The sequence below is a fragment of the Calidris pugnax genome, unplaced genomic scaffold (genome assembly GCF_001431845.1).
Source record: "Calidris pugnax isolate Ruff unplaced genomic scaffold, ASM143184v1 scaffold154, whole genome shotgun sequence".
Lineage (NCBI taxonomy): Eukaryota > Metazoa > Chordata > Aves > Charadriiformes > Scolopacidae > Calidris > Calidris pugnax.
The window spans coordinates 1,025,432-1,046,505 of NW_015090890.1; the positions used below are offsets into that span (position 1 = coordinate 1,025,432).

General features: G+C 46.4%; 1 protein-coding gene across 1 annotated transcript in view; it reads right to left on the reverse strand.

Moving 5' to 3' along the window:
* The window catches only part of EXTL3 (exostosin-like glycosyltransferase 3), a 120,014-nt gene extending 99,230 nt beyond the window's left edge, over window positions 1-20,784 (reverse strand). Inside the window, exon 1 of the mRNA XM_014947671.1 lies at window positions 20,710-20,784. The gene's annotated coding sequence lies outside the window, so the exon portion shown is untranslated. The remainder of the gene's footprint in view (window positions 1-20,709) is intronic.
* Between the last annotated feature and the right edge of the window lie 290 nt (window positions 20,785-21,074).

Sequence of the window (21,074 nt, forward strand, 5' to 3'; positions counted from 1 at the left end):
TGGTTTAGTGATGGTGATGCTCCTTGTTTGTTGTGTGGGTGTCTATTTTTGTCAGTTGGGTTGACGGTTGGACAAGATGATCTTTGAGGTCCCTTCCAACCTAGAAGATTCTGTGATTCTGTGAGAAAGAACTAAATTTCATAAACTTCAAACAATGGAAGAACCTGAGAGGCTGAATTCCGATGACTTTGCGTATCCAAAGGCAGGTGAGCCCCAAACCTCCCAGCAATTCTTCCCAAGGACCCCGTAGCATAGAGTCACAGAATCACAAAATCTCAGAATCACAGAATCTCAGAATATCTCAGAATATCTCAGAATCGCAATAGCAGCCTCAGCCCAGGTTCTTCTCCCAGCCCGAAGCACGATGCCGCTCTCCCAGTCGATAATCATCTTTTCCACTTCCCAGATGGCTCTATTTCCCCAGAGCTGCAAACGTAAAGCTGGCTAGAGCTTCCAGATCCTGGGAATGGAAAGCATTATCCAACGTTTAAAGCTACTCTATTTGTGCGTTGAGTGCTGCAGCCCAGAAGCCAGCTATTAAGAGAAAAATCGAGATACAAAGCTCTTACGAAAAGAGCTCAATAGGAGGTTTCTGTTAAAAAAACATAAATATGGGAGACTAGGGAGTTTGAAAATATTAAGGAATAACAAATTTGTTTTCCAAGTACATTTTACGGCGTCGACTGTATTAAGTAGAAAAAGACTGCTCAGAGGGTTTGAATTGAATCAATCACGTCAGTTTAGGGAAAACACAAGCCAGCAGCAAGGAGGGGGGGGATAACTCACCCAATCTGCCAGGAGAAGGGAAAAGGCCACCAGGGCCAGGAGACAGCACAGAGGTCAAACAGGAGGAATGAATTTCCGCCCAACTTTAAAGCAAGTGATGACTAAACACCAGCTGAAGTTCCCGAGACACGACTCGCCCATTAAATCCAGCCCAAAAGGACAGGCCTACAATGAGATAAACTAAATAAGATAGAGCTGGGAAAAATCACTCTTCCCAAGTGCTGTCATTAAGGCAAACCTAAGAAGACAAAACGATGACAAACTTGCTTGTTGATCTCTTCTGCTCCAGGAACAGAAGAGCCCCAGAGCTGAGAGCACCTAAAAAGCAGCAGAGAGAGGAACACACGTCCATGGCTCCCTGAATTTGGAGAGAGAGGAATAATCTGGCAATGACACACAGGGCTGTGCTTGGAATGACAGAATGACAATTTCAGAGATGTGATTTTGAGCTTTCTTCCGGTAAAGAAGCTCTACTGGAAGATCAAAAAGTCCCCTGAGAGCAGGAGCCTCATTTTTCAGCAATAAAACCACAAGACGATGTAGGATAGAGAAGCAGTTGGGTTCCCAGTCCAGGGGTATGGCTCCCTGGTTGCTCATCTCACTCAACTTGTTATAGCTCCTTAGCTATGGAGTTATGCTGCAGAACTGCACATCATCAGAGCTGAGGGTCACAGAAACAAATTTTGAATGTAGAGTTTTCATATTTTCCTTAATTTCCTCCTCCAAGTCTCTCCTTGAAGCCACTCACCCCTTATTCTCCCACCTAGGGGTGCTGGTCATGGAAGACCAACTTCAGAGAATCACAGAAGGGACCTTTGAGATCATCCAGTCCAACCATCAACCTAACCCTGATAAAAACCATCACTAAACCATATCATTAAGCACTATGTCTACCTGTCTTTTAAAATACCTGAAAATATTTTAAAAACAGGTAAACATCTTTTAAATGCCCATGATAACTCCAGGCATTGCCACAAATGGGGCAGGAAGCCATCAGGTGGGGCAGTAGGAGGGAAAACCCAACCCTTCCAACAGAGACAGTGAAGCAAAATTGTTTCCATGTGCCAGGCAACATTTCCTGCCATTTCTCAAGAAAACATCAGAGCTCTCTAGCAAAAAGAGGGAAGCAGAAAGGCTGGGAGCAGCACTGGGAATACCCCTCTCGACGTACCACGTGCCGGAGGACAGGCAGCCCGGGGGAAAGGTGCTGCCCTAAGCTCAAACCTCAGCAGTCGCCCAAAAGAGCAAACGATGATGAGGATGCTCGGATGAGCTCATCTCTTGTTTCAATCAAACTTGGTGGTTAAGTCATCGCTTTGAGATGTTCCGTTCCCTCTCAAGGCACCGAAGCAGAGGGAGGTGGTGGTGGATCACTGCTGCCTTCACCCAACACCCCACGCTTGGGAAGGAGTGATGTGAACGCACCCTCCTCAGATTTATTATTTCAAAAACCATCAACGACACACCTGCCCAAAAGAGCAAATGATGATGAGGATGCTCAGATGAACTCATCTCGTTTTGATCAAACTTGGTGGTTAAGTCATCGCTCTGAGATGTTCCATTCCCTCTCAAGGCACCGAAGCAGAGGGAGGTGGTGGTGGATCACTGCTGCCTTCACCCAACACCCCACGCTTGGGAAGGAGTGATGTGAACGCACCCTCCTCAGATTTATTATTTCAAAAACCATCAACGACACACTTGGCAGAACTCAGACTTTTCTTCTGGGGAGAAGGGACTCGCTACATTTTATGTGGGAGTCAGACATCTCCGCTCCCGGGATGAAGTTCGCACCGACAAACAGGGACACAAATCTTCATGAAGTCACACAACTCCCCCCCACCACCCTTAAGGGGGAACCAGGGATATTCATTTCAATTTGGAGCATCAAATCCCTCAAGCCAGAAGCACCAGGCAGAGAATAACCACATTTTGCTGTGTACTCTGTGAGGGATGACTTGGGATTTAAAGAGGGGAAAACAAGCCATCGCACCGCATTTTATTTTTCTGGCTCTTAAACCCTTGCCAATAATAAAAGAATCTGTCACTAAGAACCAGCTCACTTTCCACTCAAGATGCATGTGGTGGGACAGACTCCAGCTCATTCTCCCACAGCATCACTTCATCTGAAGGGCAAACAGGAGCAAGGGTTTAAGCTCTAAAGCAAACAGACGTAGCCTTAACACCCGGGTTGATGAAAGCGGCCGTACAGAGCTGCTCCTGAAGTCATTTCTTTGGAGCCTTCATTCCCACAGATCATTATGAGCCTAAACATTCCAAGACTTCAAATGATGTTTTGCACTTTGAGTTAAAAAAAAAATGAAATAATTTATCCTTTTCAAGTCAACATTAATGAATCTTCACAAGAATAACAGTAATAGCCACGGTTATCTAAGTGATGGACTTTTCACAGAATCACAGAATCTTAGTGGTTGGAAGGGACCTCTGAGATCATCGAGTCCAACCACAAAAAAAAAAACCCAAAAAACCCCAAAACAAACAAACAAACAAAACCCCACCAAAAAACAAAACACACCACACCAAACGCCCACCAAAAGCACCGCACCCACCAACTAAACCCCACACTCAACACCTCACCATAAACCAATAACCTTGGGCACTAGAGCATGCCCTGAAGAGCCATGTCTATACATTTCTTAAATCCCTCCAGGGATGGTGACTCCACCACCTCCCTGGGCAGGCTGTTCCAGTGCCTGACCACTCTCTCAGTAAAGTAGTTCTTTCTAATATCTAATCTAAATCTCCCCTGCCCCAACTTCAGACCATTTCCTCTGGTCTTGTCGTTCGTCCTTTGGGAGAAGAGGCCAACCCCTGCCTCTCTACACCCTCCTTTCAGGTAGTTGTAGAGGGCAATGAGGTCTCCCCTCAGCCTCCTCTTCTCCAAACTAAACATGCCCAGTTCCCTCAGCCTCTCCTCATAGGACTTGTTCTCCAGGCCCCTCACCAGCTTGGTGGCTCTCTTTTGGGGTGTTCTGGGGTATCCAGTGCACCCCAAAAGCCTGTTTCCCACATCTCGTAGGCTGCCCATGCTCAGCCCCCCCAAAAAGCCCACCCAACCCCGCAGTGGGCAACCACTGCTGCCCAGCACCGACCGTTCGATGGTGCTGGAAAGGCACGTTGAGATGGATGAAGACAGCGGCACCCAAGGTGTGAGGACCAGCATCACCAACAGTGAATGCATCTGGAAAGCAAAGGTGCTTTTCCCTTTTTACACAGATATGTGATGGTCTTGGAGAAAGCTTGGGTTGAAACACTAATTATTTAACCTAAAAATTGTTAGGCTTAACATTATCTTCTTGGAGACTATAGACACAACAAGCCTTCCTCTAAAACTAATATAAATTTTTACAAAGAAGCTTTCACAAAGTACTGTTAGCAATAGCATTAACACTTGGGAGAGGGAAGCTCTAGGTCGTTAAGCCCCCAAATGCTGAGAGTATGGACTCAAAGGAACCCGAGTCCAGGGAATGGAGGAATTCATCTAGTATTTCACATGCACCTTAAAATAAAAAGTGACAAGGCATGGGCCAGCATGCCTCTGGAGCGACTGGGATTTAATAAATAACCAAAAAAAGGGGGAAAAAAAAAAAGAAGAAGAAAAAAAAGATACCCACCCCTCAAAGGGCATAAAATAAGACAAATAGTGATGGAGAAGAATGGGGTTTATTCTCTCCCCCAGATTTGGACAGCAGGCTATATTTTGCGTAGAAAGTGTGTGTGGGGAGGAGGAGTGGGGAAAGGGAATATCAAAATCAAAACAAGTCACAAGGCATCAACAATCCCTTGATGACAGAAGAGTAGTTTTTGTTGGCACAGCTCACGACAGCTGGAGGAATAATTGCAAAGCTGAGCGAGAACGCCTAGAATATATTCTGCCTTTAGATTCTCAGATGAAAGATGCTATCCACAAGCACTTTGCAAATGTTAATTAAACCCACACAGCCCCTTTTTGGCAGCCCAAGAAGCCTTATTTTGCAGAGAGGGGAACGAATATCTCAGACACTTTTAACCGGAGGTATCTACTCCTTCTACTTAGGAAGTGCCCCACAGATACACACACCATTAAAACCTCAAATTAACCTTTCCAGCCCAGCAGCCTTCTCCAGCACACAGCCAGGACAGAGCTGATACCTCTTATTCTTGACTCTGCAGAAAAATCAAGCCAGCTCTGGCCGTGCAGGTCAGCAGAGGTGAATATGAGTGCTACAAACAAGCTTTAAAGCAACACCATCGCTTTACGAGTTGTGAAACAACAATTCAGCTGCTCTTCTGTTGGTTTTCCTCTTCAACGAAGGGGATTCAGCCTTTCCCAAGGGGATTCAGCCTGGAGAAGAGGAGGCTGAGGGGAGACCTTATTGCTCTCTACAGCTCCCTGAAAGGAGGGTGTAGAGAGATGGGGGTCGGTCTCTTTTCTCAAGTCACAGGCGACAGGACGAGAGGAAATGGCCTCAAGTTGCACCAGGGGAGGTTCAGGCTGGATATTAGGAAAAATTTTTTCACTGAAATGGTTCTCAGCCCTTGGAATGGGCTGCCCAGGGAGGTGGTTGAGGCCCCATCCCTGGAGGTGTTCAAAAGACAGGTTGATGTAGTGCTGGGAGGTCTGGTTTAGTGATGATGCTCCTTGTTTGTTGTGTGGGTGTCTATTTTTGTCAGTTGGGTTGACGGTTGGACAAGATGATCTTTAAGGTCCCTTCCAACCTAGAAGATTCTGTGATTCCGGACCAACCGGGCTTCCCGCTGGGAAATCTCTCCTCAATTTGAGAGCCATTTCCTGCAGGATTGCTGCTTCCCAACATCCACCTTCATCCAGCCACTGCCCAAGGAAGGGGTCCAGGCTCTTTGGCCACATTCAGACCACGTTCTGCCAGTTGAAGAACCCCCACTGCAGGTAGGAAGAGCGTGTCCTCGTTACCCCCAACAATCTGCCTGCCCGAACACCACCACTCCTGCTCCAAGAGGAGAATAAACTCCAGCATCTCCCCAATGGGATGCTCCAATTAGGGACTGGAGTTTTGGCTGAGCTCCTCCTCGCTGAGCCTGAGGCAAGAGCCTGCGACTCCAGTAACAATCAGGTTTCATCCACTTTCCCTCTAATTAGACGTTATATCAGCACACAGAAGTATGTCAAAGCAGCTTTATGCCTAGTCATCACCAGCTACCATTGCAAACAAGCTTCCTAGTTGATATACCCATATACATACACCACTCCTCAATATAAAATAGTATTAATTTAATCCAACCCGCTGAGTTAAAGGAAGGAGAAGCAGTGGAGATAAAAAGAAGCAGTGAAATATTTACCAAAAGGGGCATAAAGTACTTGAGACACTTGTACTGCCCTCCTCTGTAAAAAAGAGCTTATCCTCGAAGGGAAACCAGGCAATTATTTGCTAAATAGACATGGAAAAATCTGTATTTAAGAGGAGATGGGTCAGTTTGATTTCCAAAGAGTAGCTGAGAACATCTGCAAGGACAGGAAGAGGGAGCATAAACAAACATGTGAACTAAGAAGCCAAAATACACAGCGTGGCCAGTGCTTGTGATCCTACCATGAGAATAAGAGCATTTGGAGTTCTTCCCCGTTAAAAAAATAGGAACCAAAACCAACAAACCGTGAGGCAGCTGATTAAGTGTGTATTTCAGTTGGAAACATATTTAATGATGCAGTTGGAAAGGAAACCTAGGAACAAGTGAAGCACAAGCACAGACTTCACACACTAAAAGGCATAAAATCTACCAGTTTTCAAGAATCTCACCCCAACATACGTACACCCTAGGAGAAGCTTGGACATGAACATAAGATTGTAAAATTTGGAGTTTAAGACCTTGCTTCCAATTCTGATTTCTTCTCTAATACATATTTGACAAAGACCCTTCTGCCTTACACTGCTGAACGTGAGGAGGAGGAGGATCTCTGCAGCGATGAAGAGCGGTGTCTCACCTTGTCTGTTGCCCTGGAGCTGGACAAACCCAGGTCCCTCACCTGTCACAGCAAAATCAGGTGCCCACATGCAGCCGAGTCTCACGCAGGTCCCTCAGACACACCAGGTCAGCAGCAGTTATGGGTCCAATGGTCTTCTGGACGGCGAGTGCATGGAGTTAAAGCATTCTCCAACCCAAATACTATCAAGGAACTAAGAGTTTGGGGATACAAGCTGCCACTCAAATCATTGAGTTTCATGCTCTAGATTCCATTTTACTCAAATTTATACAATTGTCTAGGTTGGAAGGGACCTTTCAGATCATCAAGTCCAACCATCAACCTAATACTGACAAACCCACCACTGACCCATGTCCCTCAGCACCACGTCTGCCCGGCTTTTGAACACCTCCAGGGATGGTGACTCCACCACTGCCCTGGGCAGCCCATTCCAATGTCACTCAGGTTATTTTTTCTTACTACAGCAAAGGCAAGGATATTTTCCAACTGCCCATCACCTCTCCAGCTGCTCTCTGACCCCTCTTCACTGGCCACCTGGACCAGCCTGCCCTAAAATCCCATCGGGTTGGACAGTGGTCTGTCTGGAGAGCTCAGACACCCAAGGGCACACACGAGTTACACAGACATGGTTACACTATGTTTTTATATACATAATTTACATTCTGGTTATGTTTATAGTGTAACACAGGGCACAGCACAGGTTTCACCACCATCTGGCCACTGTGCTCAGCAAGTCAGGAGACTGTCCAGGGCTGCAAAGAGCATTCAGACCAAATGCTGAGGATGGAAAGCTTTCCCTCCACTAATCCTGTGCCTCAGTTGTCCTTCCTGGGTCCTTGCATGGTCACAGCATCTTCCCCTAGGAGCTGCAAGGTACGGTTTGGAACATCAGGCTGCTCTATGCCACAACATACTGGGGCCACCACTGAGAAGTCAGCTTTCTCACTGCCCCACACCATCTTCTCTTTGCTAACCCAAGGCAGAGGCAGCTCCCAAGACCACAACAACCTGACACAGGGCCAGGGAAGCAGGTAGCTGGTTGTGCAATTCCAGTATTACACACAGTTGCAACCCAGCACTACCAAGAGACAGCAGAAACATTTTGGGGTAGAGCCAGAGAGGAGAGGGAGACAGGACCCACAGGGAAGCCCAACTGCTCGCTCCTCCCAGCCCCATGTGCCAGATCCCAAGCCCTGCTTCATCCTTTGCCATCCAGCTCAGGTTCTCCAACCTCCTCACTAAGGATGGTGGTAACACAGGGGTTAAAATAATGCAACTCACCTGCACGAGTTAGATAGAGTCAAAGTTATTTGGCTCAAAACTTCATCTATGTCCTTGGCTTCTAGTTAAATTAAGATTGCACGGAGTAAGGTAGATATCGAGACATTATTAAAGGTGTCCATTGCATTCAGAGCAATTCCTGCAGAAATGTATGGATTTGCCATACATTGATGACATCATCTTGATGACAGCTTTTTTCAAGGCAATTCTGGGTAAGAAATGTCGCTGTGTTTTAAACACACACTGCCATGCAAGGCAGCTGCACTGACCTTTGCCCACTGCCGTTCTGGGGTCCTTCCCATGACTGTTTGCACTTTTTGGACTGGGTTTGGATTTCTGCTGCCCTCTGAGGACACAGCACAGAGCAACACAGTGCAGATCTGCACAATGCAGCAGCACCTCACTGCTACCAGCTGAGAGGTGGCATAACTGCTGGCCTGATGCCTGCAGAATCATAGAACCATAGAATGGTTCAGGTTGACCTTAAAGATCATCCAGTTCCAACCCCCTGCCTTGGGCAGGGACACCTCCCACCACACCAGGTGGCTCCAAGCCCCCTCCAACCTGCCCTTCAACCCCTCCAGGGATGGGGCAGCCACAGCTTCTCGGGCCAACCTGGGCCAGGCTCTCACCCCCCTCCCACCAAACAAGTTCTTCCCCACAGCTCAGCTCCATCTCCCCTCTTGCAGGGTCCAACCCTTCCCCCTCCTCCTAGGGCTCCCCTCCCTCAGCCAGAGTCCCTCCCCAGCTTTCCTGGAGCCCCCCTTCTTGAGGGACTGGAAGGGGCTCCAAGGTCTCCCCGGAGCCTTCTCTTCTCCAGGCTGACCCCCCCAACTCTCTCAGCCCCCCCTCCCAGCAGAGGGGCTCCAGCCCTCCCAGCATCTCCGGGGCTTCCTCTGGCCCCACTCCAACAGCTCCATGTCTCTCCTGTACCCAGCACAGGAAGAGGATGGGAAGCCTGGGACCACTAAGGCCTGGGGCAGCTCACAGGGCTGGAAGAGGCTGAAAGCCTCCAGGAGAACAGAGAGGCCCCCGAGCCCCCAGCCACACACCAACCTGTCAAAGCTTGGGGTGCTTTGCCATCTGACGGGCCCTCCGCCCCCGAGCCCCCAGCCACACCCCAACCAAGCTTGGGGTGCTTTGCCATCTGACGGGCCCTCCTCTTCTGAACCTCAAGAAGAGGTTTGAGGCTCAGCACCCAAGGCTGCAGGAGGACCGGAGGTAGTGGGAGGGTACCCCTGCGTGGGCAGGGGGCAGGCCTTGTTATTTTGCTCTTTATGATAAGAGGCAGAGCACATTTTTTTGCCTTCCCACACAAATCCATAGCTGTACGACTGCCAACACTTTATCGCTTCCCATTTCACTTTTTTTTGGGGGTTTATTTTAAACTTTGCCCAAGGTTACATTCAGCAAAGATTTCTCTCTCGAAATACAGCATTAAAAATACTATCACATTAACAAATGGAAATTGCATTAAAATCCTGCTTGAAATGACATTCCTTTTCAGAAGGAAGCCCCAGCCGAGCAGAAGAGCAGCAAAACTTTTGCCCCACGTCCCTTTGCAGGTGAAGCACGTTGCAGGGGTCATCTCAGGGGCTGGACTCATGACTTTCTGCAGATCAATGGCTCCTCACGGGAGGCAAACTCCATGTACCCCCATCTGTCACGCAGAGCAAGCCTTTCTCAAGTGGCCTTGAATCTTGACAGTGAGTATAAACAAGCCTGGGACAGCTGGGGACCTCCTACATCAAGTACAAGCTGCTACAGTCACCAACTCGCCATCCTCTCTGAAAAGCACCAAAACGTTTCAGAAAGAGCCTAAGTGGCTGTTGAACTCACCCTCTTTTTCCACCCAACCTGCTATTTTAAAGCTGTGTATCTCATGACTAAAAGCCTCCTAATTCTCAGTCGCAGTTTATTTATGGCCTCATAATATCATTTTCTTTTGGAGATCACCATCCTTTTAAGTTAAAGGATTTTTTTCTCCTCCCTTGTATGATATAATCTATATACATATTTCAGCTAAAGGATTTTTTTCCCCCCTTGTATGATATAATCTATATACATATTTACAGAGCATCCTAAGCACATCTCTGTCCCCCCTGCAGCTGCTCAGGGATGGCTGACAGGGCCTCTTTTGCAGCTCCTGTGTCCAGAAAACCTACCACACTTGAGAGCAGCAGCTGTTTGTTATGTGGCAAGACTCTTCCAGATCATCCTTCACTGAGGCTAATGACTCTGGAAAGATCCCCGGGGAGGGAGCACTTTACTGCCAACGAGCCCCATTAAGTATCCAACAACATCCAGCAAGAAACAGCAGAACATTATTTTTTTTTAATTATTTTTTTCCAAGTTGGCCGTAACACAGAGAACATGACAGAGCATATGCTGTATAAATGATCTGCCCGCAATTCTCTGCACTTATTTTGGTGGCTGTAACAAAATGCAGCTACTTCCAGGAGAAGTAACTTAACTTGGGATCACCAAGTAATACGAAAGCGCTGCTTTTACGAGGGCTGCCCCACACATCACTTATCACAGGGGAGAAAACAACTGCAAGTACCTTTCAAATACTGACACGCGCTACCGGCACGACAGACTTCATTTAGGCTGTGGTTTCGCGCTGCTGCTCGGCTGAATTAATGGCCTGTTGCTGCTGAAAACAGATCTCTCCCCCAGCTTCCAAGCCTGGATCCACAGCGAGCTGATGCGGGGAGTGAAGCTGGAAGGAAACTATCTGTAGTGAGAAGGAAGGAATCAGATACGTATCAGCACAAAAAAAGATCAGTGGGAGCACGACGCCGGGAGCAAAACCTTTCCTTTGCAGCACCAGCTTGACATTCTATCAGTTCGGCTCCAATGCACAACCACACTCTAAATTTAGAGAGCTTTAGAGCCATAAAGCTCTATCTCACGTCCATTATTCCTCTCCCAACACAAGAATGAGCCGTTCTATTACAAATGCTTTTAGAGGACTGTCGCGCTCTCCACCCTACAGGAGCGCACATCAATCGCGGATAAAGAGGTTCAACTTTTGAATATAGACAAAAGCTAATGGTGGTGAAGGACAGGTTGCCCGGGGAGGGAAATGATCATAGGTTTAGGAGGAAAGGGGGAAAAAAACCCTACAATTTACCTGTGCTGAGGTCACTGCTCATTAACGCTATGAAGAGAATCATTTCACATGTTATGAATTATGCTGCTCTTGGCTTACTCCCTCATTCTCCAGCTCAGGCAACATCCACGACCTTTTCACACACACCATCTAATGGGAACACTTTGAATTAAAATGGATATGAGAAAAAAACCTGGGTGAATAAAATGGACATTAAAAAAAAAACCTGGGGGCCTCCATTTAAGCAAGAAAAAAAACATCTGGAGATGGTTTTTGAGTTTCACCACTTACTTCTCTAAGTCAATCTCTGCATTTCCACCTTCTCCAGAAAAAGGAAAGCCTCTCTGAAAACAAGTCTCCAGGCTGTGCAGGCAGAAGACATGGTTGTTTTCTCCTGCTGATATTTCTCTCCACTCCCTGTCAATTTGGCATTTCCAACAGACTTTTTAAAAGCTTTCCCATTCAGGCCGCGCTCTGTTGTAGGAAGTTTCTGGAGAGAGTGAACTGTGTTCAAGGCAGTCACATTAAACTTTTAATTTTGGCTATTAGAGCTCAGCGTTGAACAGCAAGTAGCCAATTTCTGTCCCTTTTTTTCCCCCCTCTAATCATGGCTTGAAAATATGCAGCTATAAATACACACTTCTTTAAAGATTTTTTTTACTCTATTTCAATAAAATCCAACATCAGACAGCAATATATCAGTGCTATCTTCTATCAGGGCTCTTTTTCCACACACTTTCAAATCCTCTGCTAGTATCATTGATAAAATAAACTAATAGTAGGTATTTAAAAGTGCTTTAGTCTAAAGGTTCAAGCTTGAAAGAACCTACAACTTGTTGAGAGAGAACAACAAACCCCAACTTCAACCAGAAAGGCTAAGACATCCAATTTTAGCTCAAATGAGCTCAAACTTCAGCTCAAATGAGAATTTGTCAATTCTCCCTCCCTTCCTGCTAAAGATCCGAAACTGTGTGGTTCCAGTCCCGCAGACTGACACTTCATCTCACTCTTACAGCAAGATCTCAGAGGGGAAAGCATATAGAAAAACAAAGACACACTTGACTGGCAAACCCGAGAGTGCCGGTATAAATTAGCTCCCCAGGGACCTAACGAAGGTTTCTTTTCCTCCTCAAAGGCATCAGCTCCGCGATGCCTCACGGTGAGCACTCCAGACAGAATTAAAAGGATGCTAAATCTGTCCACGGGGAAAGGCAGCAGCTGGATCAGCAGGATGAAGCAGAGGATCACGTAGAAGCTGGGAGTGGGAAGGGAAGATGTGCATCCTCCTTTCCTTAGGGGCAGTTTGGGCACAGCAATGCGTTCACCTTCCACCCCTCCCAGCTTAAATCTCTCCTGAAAATGATCTCATAGAACCTGCCTTGTAAGATCTGAAGTACAGCCCAGAAAAATCTATATTGTCCAGAGCAGCAGCCACCACTGGACACTGGGGTTGAGGCACCATGCAACACCTCTGAACTCATTCCAGATCCAGACCAACTTCACACCAGCTTTCAAAATCTTCCCCCTCTCTTTTTGACAGCATAAATACTAACACACAGAACAATAAACCAACTCTTCATGTGATTACTAACAAAGATTCAAGTCTGAAGTGAGTTTTTCTGCAGCACTGTGTAATGCAGGTCCTGGCTACACCTGCTCACAGAGGCAGAAGTGAAACCCATCCTGCCCAGGATGCTTTCCAGTGAGGAAAGACCCTGCTCACCCCTTCCTCACCGCTCTGCACCAAGATTTCCTCTTCTAAAATTTTAAGCATCATCTTCACAGTGAGATTCCCACCACTTCCACATCAGCCTTTCTGCTGCCTGTGGGAGGTAAAAAAAAAAAAGTCTTGGCTTGCTTTTAGCTCCTATGTCATTTTGGAGGAGGTAAGAGAAGAAAGGACTGTAAGAAATCATTATCCTCCAGACAGCAGCAGGTCTGAGACCCACCGAGTGCAGGAAGCACGTGACAAAAACATCTCCAGAAGTGAAAAATTTAATAACCTTGTTATTATTTTCGGAAAAATAACAACACTGATTCCCACTCTTCCTTTGATTTGCAACAGGAGGAGGAAGGAGTGTGAAGGAGGGAGAAACAAGTTGTTTAAACAACAACAGCTGTTACATCAATACCGGCGTAATGGAGTCGCCAGCATCCTGTTCTTCTCAGAGCAGTCGCTGTTTAAGCAAGAGCTCTGCCTTTTGAAGAGGGCTTTCTAACCTCAAACACGAACCTTCAGCTATATTTTCCTCCTAATCAGGAGTCAATTATCCCGCTGAGCGATGACAGAACAACTCCACCAAGTAAATCCTTTTCATATCAGGGCCTTCTGTGATCAAGTTGCACAGGAACCTTCCTGGCTCCCACAAAAGCAAGGAGGGTTTCACTCGGGCTTCCCACAAGTGTCCCCAGGGGCTCCTCTCCAAACTACCACATGAACCCCTGGTGTGGAAAAAGCTCCAGCTGACACTGAGCTAAAACACTTTTATCCAAACTGAAATTTCACCCATCAATTTGACACCGTGAGCTAAAGCACTTTTATCCAAACTGAAATTTCACCCATCAATCTTTTCTCAAGTCTGAGGCTATCTAGAAAGTGTTTAGGTCCATCTGTCTACAGATTTGACTCACAGAAGCGAGTTAATGCTACTGGCAAACATTCCCTACTTCCTAATCCTTTCTACAGTAATGCAAACCTCCTGGAGAGTCCCTTTAATACTTTTTTTAACCACTTCGAAATAGCTTTATTATACTAAATAATTATTGCACCACAAGTAAGTTTAAATCTGTTCTCAGGCTTTGTACCTCCAAGTATTCTTGTCTCCAGCCCCATTCCCTCCCTCAGTGACAAAGTCCAGATATACTTAAATTGCTTCCAACAGAGCAGGCTCTCAGTACCCGCTTTTGGAGAAATGAATGATAGTGAACTCAGGAGAAACTGAGGGAAGCCAGAAGTTCTTAAATCAAACTGCAATCTGGCCAGTCCCCAAGGTTACTAACGCCATTTTTACGACAGAATCTTTCCATGAGCACAAAGGGTCAAGGCCTCTGCTTTGAGGGACAACTACCCAGAAGCTGATGTTCTCCAGGAACTCTTACCCTCTGGCTGGCACAGACACACTCCTCAGGAGCTGAAGCACCTCCTGAACTGCTACAGGTCACTGCTACAGTTCCTGGGGTGCTCGATGGCAGAAAACAGAGCAGAGCAAAGGAATCATCAGGCCAGATCCAAAGAGGTTTGGGTTTGTCTGACTACAGGGAGGCATCTACTGCAGGCCCAACTCCTTGGCCTCCATCCAGCTTCCTAGGTGATCCATCACCCACACACAACATCCTTTTGGCAAATCTGGATGCAATTTGAATTTGGACTTACTTGCCTGGCCAGGACACAGGTTAGAGCCAAGGCAACCTTTATTTTGCAGAGAAAGTCCTGTTTCATCAGGACTTCCAACTCATGCTGGCAGTAGCTCTAGGAAACTGGCCCAGCAGGACACCTGGCCTCCAGGGACACGGTTTCTGATCAGCTGCTGTTATCTCCAGAGCAGAGAACACGTTTTCAGCAAGAGGTCCCCACAAACCATGCTTGTAAATAAGCATGAAGGAAAACACCTGGCCTCCAGGGACACGGTTTCTGATCAGCTGCTGTTATCTCCAGAGCAGAGAGAATGTTTTCAGTGAGAGGTCCCCACAAACCATGCTTGTAAATAAGCATGAAGGAAAGGTTGGCAAAAAATAGTCTCTCGCAGAGAACATGTGAAAAGCCTGATGATCCTCTACTTCAACACAAAAACTGAAGCTCCCAGTTCAGTAACTCTCTGCTGATTGATCTCTGCTGCTTCAAAAGTATCAGTGAATGTTTACCTCTGCTTCAAAAGGAAGTCCCACATGATACTTCTGAACAGGAATGATCAGATTCTCCTTTTTGGATGGGAGCACAAGAGAGAGGAGCAGAGAGAAACCAGTCTTGAGCCTTATCCCTGTAGCAGAGAGACCAGGAAAAATATAGATGGGGATCTGCCCAGATGCCTTTCCAGGAGCAGTTCAGGAATGAACCCAAGAAACAACCTGGAGAAGAGCAGCAGCAGGAGGGCTAGAGCCACAGCCCAAGAGGGGATGGCTGAGCTTTGTTATTTAATACTGAATAAATAAATAAATAAATAGCAACACCATGAGAATAGGAGGGAAGAAGAGTTGCATACCTGCGTTAACACATTATGGAGGATCTTGCTTGGGACCTGATGGTTTTAGCCTCACTTGAGCACTCTTTCTCTAACCTGCCATGGGATTCAAGAAGAACTGTAAGCAGCAAAGAAATAAACATACAAACAGTGACTTATTCTGCCTAAATATGAACCAGTTCCTGGAAGGGAAGGGAGGAGAACAGAACCCGAACTGATATTACAGGCTTAGCAAGCGGGAGCACTTGAGCACATACTGCTGGCTTTGTAATTCTGCCACAAAGGCAGCCTGTTACAGCTCTACCATGACAGCATTGTCCCACGCAGCCTCGAGTCTCAATTTCAATGGCTGTATTAAATGAAAAAGTCCCCTGGGTGATGGTGCTAGTTGGCTTTTTGGAGCTCCCCATTTATAGCACGCTGCTTTCCAAGCGTCGCTGGACCCCAGCAGGGATCCCGACGAGGTCTCCAAACCTTCCCTCACTCCAAGCTAACACCTGAGGTTTCCCCTACGTGGAGTCTCTCCATCACAAGATATTTTCCTGGACAGGACAAAAATCCAACACATAAGTCAGCATTTAACAAGCCCTTTCCTTGCTGGCTATATTGTTCAGTCAATGTACTAAAAAGAAATAAAATATAAATAAATAGACACAGTGTTTTAGTGCTGTCCAGGAAGAGCTGATCCCTCTTTCAGAGGGATCGATGTCTGGCACATTCACACCCTCTTAGAATTGCCTGGCCAAAAATAACGCTGAAACCAACAGGAGAAACAGCCAATTTGGCTGTTCTTATCCCAACCAGATTAAAAATTACTCTCAATTTACTATCTTGCTAAGCTACATCTGAAATTGTTACAGTAGGCTGTCTGTGGGCTGGCAAGCAAGCTGCATGCAACTTCACCTAAGAATGGGTAAAAAGAAGAATGAGAAAGAACCATAAAAAATATATATATATTATATATGAAGAAGGCAAGGAAAGAATGAAAAAGCCTTGTGCCAAGAGTCACTCACTTTGAACAAGCTGGGCCTGGGACACCCTGGGTAGTGACAGACCCCAGATCAACCTATGGTTTCTGGGTGTATTTCTCTCCTCCTTGTGCCCCCTTGGATTCAGGGCTGTGTGGCTGTGAAAAGCTCAGTGTGCCCAAGGTGACACGTCTTGGCAGACCAGGTGAGGCTTTAGGGACCTGGTGTTTTATTACCAGTGTCTAAACAAATCTGTGCAATGAAAGGATTGTACGGTTCTTGACATACTTTCCTGGGTGCAGCAGCAACACCGGCTCCTCCAGGAGAAAGCTGCTATGAGGACTTGGTCAGCCCACACCTGTAGGTCTAATTTACAGACCTGTGATACCATGGACTGGCACAAAGGAGTTGCAGGGCTTTTGGCATGGTACTGGTAAGGCAGAAGTGGTCACCACACCCTAACAGTGATCAACATGGGCCCCTGAAACAAGGAGGTGGCTGAGGCAGAGAGAAGCCAGGTCCTTTGGCTTCTCTGAACAGAACAAAAGCCACCAGCAGAGCACAGACTGGCCCGAATTAGTGTGGGGGTTCTTTGGTTTTAAAAGCAGGAAGGAAGCACTGGGGAAGGTGGCAGAGAGGAAAGAGGCAGAAAAACCCAGTGGGAGGAACAGCCACGGAGCTGGGAGGTGTGGGGGAGCCATGCCCCGGGACTCGAAAGATAAGCCTCAACACAGGGGGAGATTTCTCTGGGTGATCCATGGAGCTCTGACTCAGTGCTGAGGAAGAGGAAAACACCCAAGTGTTTTCACCTGAGCTGAACTGAGGCCTCCGTTTCCCAGGCTGTCCCCAGGGCAGGACTTTAACCACCCTTGTGGGAGCTGTGATTCACCTCAGGGCAAAGCCACGGATATGAGTCAGGGCAGATAGACAAACCACAGAGTTGTCCCAGCCCCAGGCATGTCAGTCTGCAGGCCAGCACTGGATATTAAAGACTTTTAAAATGTTGCATTCCGGTTCTACTTTTGGGAAGCCACACAGCACTAATAAAACAAATATCACTTACACAGAACACGGGGGAAGGAGGGGCAGGCCTTTCCCTTGCAGAACCAGTACCTGTTTGATGACACTGATTTCTATTTATCTAAATAAGACTAATTGCCTCTATTGATATCATTTCCCCTCTTAACCAATGGAGAGGGGAAGGAGGTTTAACAGCCAGAGTGTTTCTTGTCCCCATTTAGAAGATGCAGTGCATGCCATCAGCCACTTAGTTTCATGAAACTGCTGCAGGATACAAAGATACAGCTCATATCCAGGCTGACAGCTTTAGCACGAAGCCACACAAGGTCTGCCAGGGCTCCTTGTTAAATACTATATTGTTCTAGTGACTCAGTTGTTCAGAGCTCTTCTGATAACATCTTTAGATTAGACACAAACTTCAGCTTTTTAGAAAAAAAAATAGGTGTATGGCTCATTATTACATGGAGCATACAAAATTCCTAGTTTCTTTTTTAGGGCTATAAATAAAAGAGATCTGAAGGAAAAGGACAGGTCCTCAGAAACCTAATGGTTCTTTCAAGCTTCTAATTAGTGGGACTAAGAATATTCAAGAGGAGAAAAAAACCAGATATGCACCATGACCAGAAGTTACCATCAAAAGGAAAGAGGACAGAAGAGTAGTGCAGATGGTCAAAGACATGGAGCATCTTCTGTAAGGACAGCTGAATTAATTAGGATGTTTTCATCTGGAAAAGAGACCTCTGACAGGGGACACAGTAGGGATCTACAGAACCCAAACCAGCGTGGAATTGGCAAACATGCAAACAACAATTCCCTGAACAGGAGCTTATTACAGTAAACTAGTTGGCAGCAGGTTCAGTTACCACAAGGAGGTAGTTCATCACACAAAGTTATAGTTAAACTTTGAAACACCAGAGGCCAAAAGCCCACGTGGGTTCAAATAAAAGCTAAATAAAATGATGTGAGATGAAAGCCGTTTCTACTGGCCACTGCTGGAGACAGGAGAGTCCTCTGGCCTCCCACAGCTCAAGTGTTTGTCACATTCTGAGTTTTTAATGAAACAAGCAAGAGTCTATAGCATCTTCTGAGAAGAGCAGCAGCTTTTCATTCACATCCCTTGCTGCCCACTGCTCCTCAGGAGGACTGCAGGCAGGAGGAACAGGCAGCACAAATCCTCCTTGCGATACCAAACTAACTGCTCTTACTTAACCTTCTTAATTGCAATTATAAGCAGACAAAACCCACACAAGCATATACACAGCTAAGCCTGGTGCTCGCACAGGAAGCATCAGACCTACACTCACGTTCAAACAGATGATGCCACATCCTCATAGGAAGGGACCTGCAACACAAGCTCCCTACAATACTTAGTTTTGCTACCAAGGGAGAAAGCCTCAGGTGATGCTTGAAGATGAGTCTCCTGAAAACATTTTTATATTCCAGTCGCAGCCCAGTTATTTAGATATTTAGTGCCACAGAGAGGGTTTGCCTAAGAATGCCTTGTTAAAGACTCCCCTGAAACAGGGTGTTTTCCCATTCTGTTTGATGGCAATCATAGACCACGTTTCCAGCATCTCTTCTGTTCCAGCTCTCTGCCAAGAACAGCCCTTCTCTCGGCGATCTCCTACTGACCTCGGTTCATACATGCAGTCTTCTTGCTTTAATCACAGACTTCTGCCCTACAAAAGGACTCCAAACCTGAAATCCTTGTCTCCTACGTTCATTCTTCCAGCCATCAGGCCCGCCAACGCGTAACAGCTTCTGAAGGTCACTGCTGAGCCTGCTGCACATGACACTCGTCGTAATAGATGTTCTACAGGCCAAATTATGCCCTCGGGGAAGCCTATGCAGCCTCATGGCCTTCCACGGATTGCACAGCTGTCAGGCTGCAACTTAGTACATTCTCCTTAAGATATGCAAGGAGAGAGAGAATTCAATGGTATCGACTTATTTTAGCTACTGAAGTCAGCAGATCTGACTCTAAACACACATTGGGATTAGATCTGTCGATTAAGACCATGGCACGATGGCACCGTTGGTCAATAAAAGCATCTTTTGTTCTTCACACGACCTCTCTGCTCCTTCCAGTTTTATTCTTCACCACCCTGTCAATTCCAGCTCTGTACCAGCTGAGGAGAGTCCCCTCTGCGTCTGGCACACAGCAAAAGGAGGGTAAAAAGACTGCTCTGAACCCAGAATATAACAAGCTAAATCAGTGAGCTACTAGGTAGGAATAGACCATCTCAACCAAGGGCATCCTGAAATGGTCAGATATAGGGAAGTTAAGAAGCCACAAATACATAAGCCTTTTTCTCCATCTTGTACAGGAGCACAGGAATTCTCTGCCCTGCTCCCAGGATGTATTTAAACCAACCTGATGACACAATCCAGTCTGAAAGCCCATTATTTCGTCCTCGTCTTTTGTTAACGAACAGCTTCAGTTCTTAAAATTCATCATCCCACCTTATCCTTAGGGGAGCTAAGGACTGTTAAAGACACAGAATTGTGCAATGGTGGCAGTCAATGGGCACAGCTCCCACACTCACCTGCTGGGGCCGTGCCTGCATTTCACACCCAGAAGCAGAGTCTCCTCCCAACTTCCAAAGGCCTGCACCAGATGGACCAGGACAATCCAAGGAACATTCTAGTTCTAGAACTTTAGCTAGTACTTTCTAGCAAAAGTCCCTCACAGTAGCCAGTTTCAAAATATTTGTAGACACCTCGTAAAGCACAGCCTTGTTACTACAGCCCATTAGCATGCATGCAAGTTATTTTAATGTGTAAAAATTCCCCATGAAATAACGATTTTCTCCTCTACTTTCAGAAGAAAAACCCCACCATCCTTACCATGAACTGGGCAACACTTTCCAGTTCTTTTTTTCTTATCCTTTCCAGCCCATAAGTCCAGCCAAGCCTCGTTTGCCTGATTTCACAGCACGCCTCGATGAGTAACCCCTACGTGTGCCGTGGCAGGTCCCTCACCCACTCTCCTTGCCAACCTCAACACCTTCAAGGAGGCTGGAAAAGAGGAGGTTCACCTTTGCTCTCCTGACCCTAGAGCCTCCTCACAGGAAACCACACATGACACATTGCTAAATTATGTGGCAACACCTTTAGTCTTCATTCCCCACAGCCTTGAGCAGGTACCAGCCACGACTGCATCAATTCTCGGCTCTGCTGAAACGTGCACGCTACTGGAAGGGGGATACAAATAAAAATTTATCACTTCAGATAAAAGGAGCTGGAGCTGTCAACATCCACTTCTCCCAAAACAAGAGTTAAGCCAAAGGAGCCTATATTTCCAGGACAACGTTGTCCAAGCACGCAGACCTAATGCTGCTCAAATTCTAAACCAACACCAGGCACAGTAGAAAAATCTTTTTCTTGAAGTGTTAAGGTACTCACTGTACAAGGTGATCAACTGGAAAACTGGAATCTGTCCTTCTTCTGTACCAAACTCTCTACTCATTTGTCTGGAGCCTATGAGAGAGGAAAAAAGTTGTAAATATAGACAAAGTAACGAAAAAATTTATTTATTTTTTTTAAATAACAAAGTAGGCCAGGTAAGCAATGTGAAACAGACACAGACACACCCCCACAACACCGAGGTCAAGAACTGAAAGAGCTCACAAAGCTCACAGCAAAGTCTCTTCAGCAAATGCTGTGAGGTTTGAAAACAACCATGGCACCAGCTGCCTCTGGAGGGTCTCGAGAAGCTCAGGCCTGACCCAAACCAAGAATAAAGCAAGTTATTTATATAAGAGAGTAGC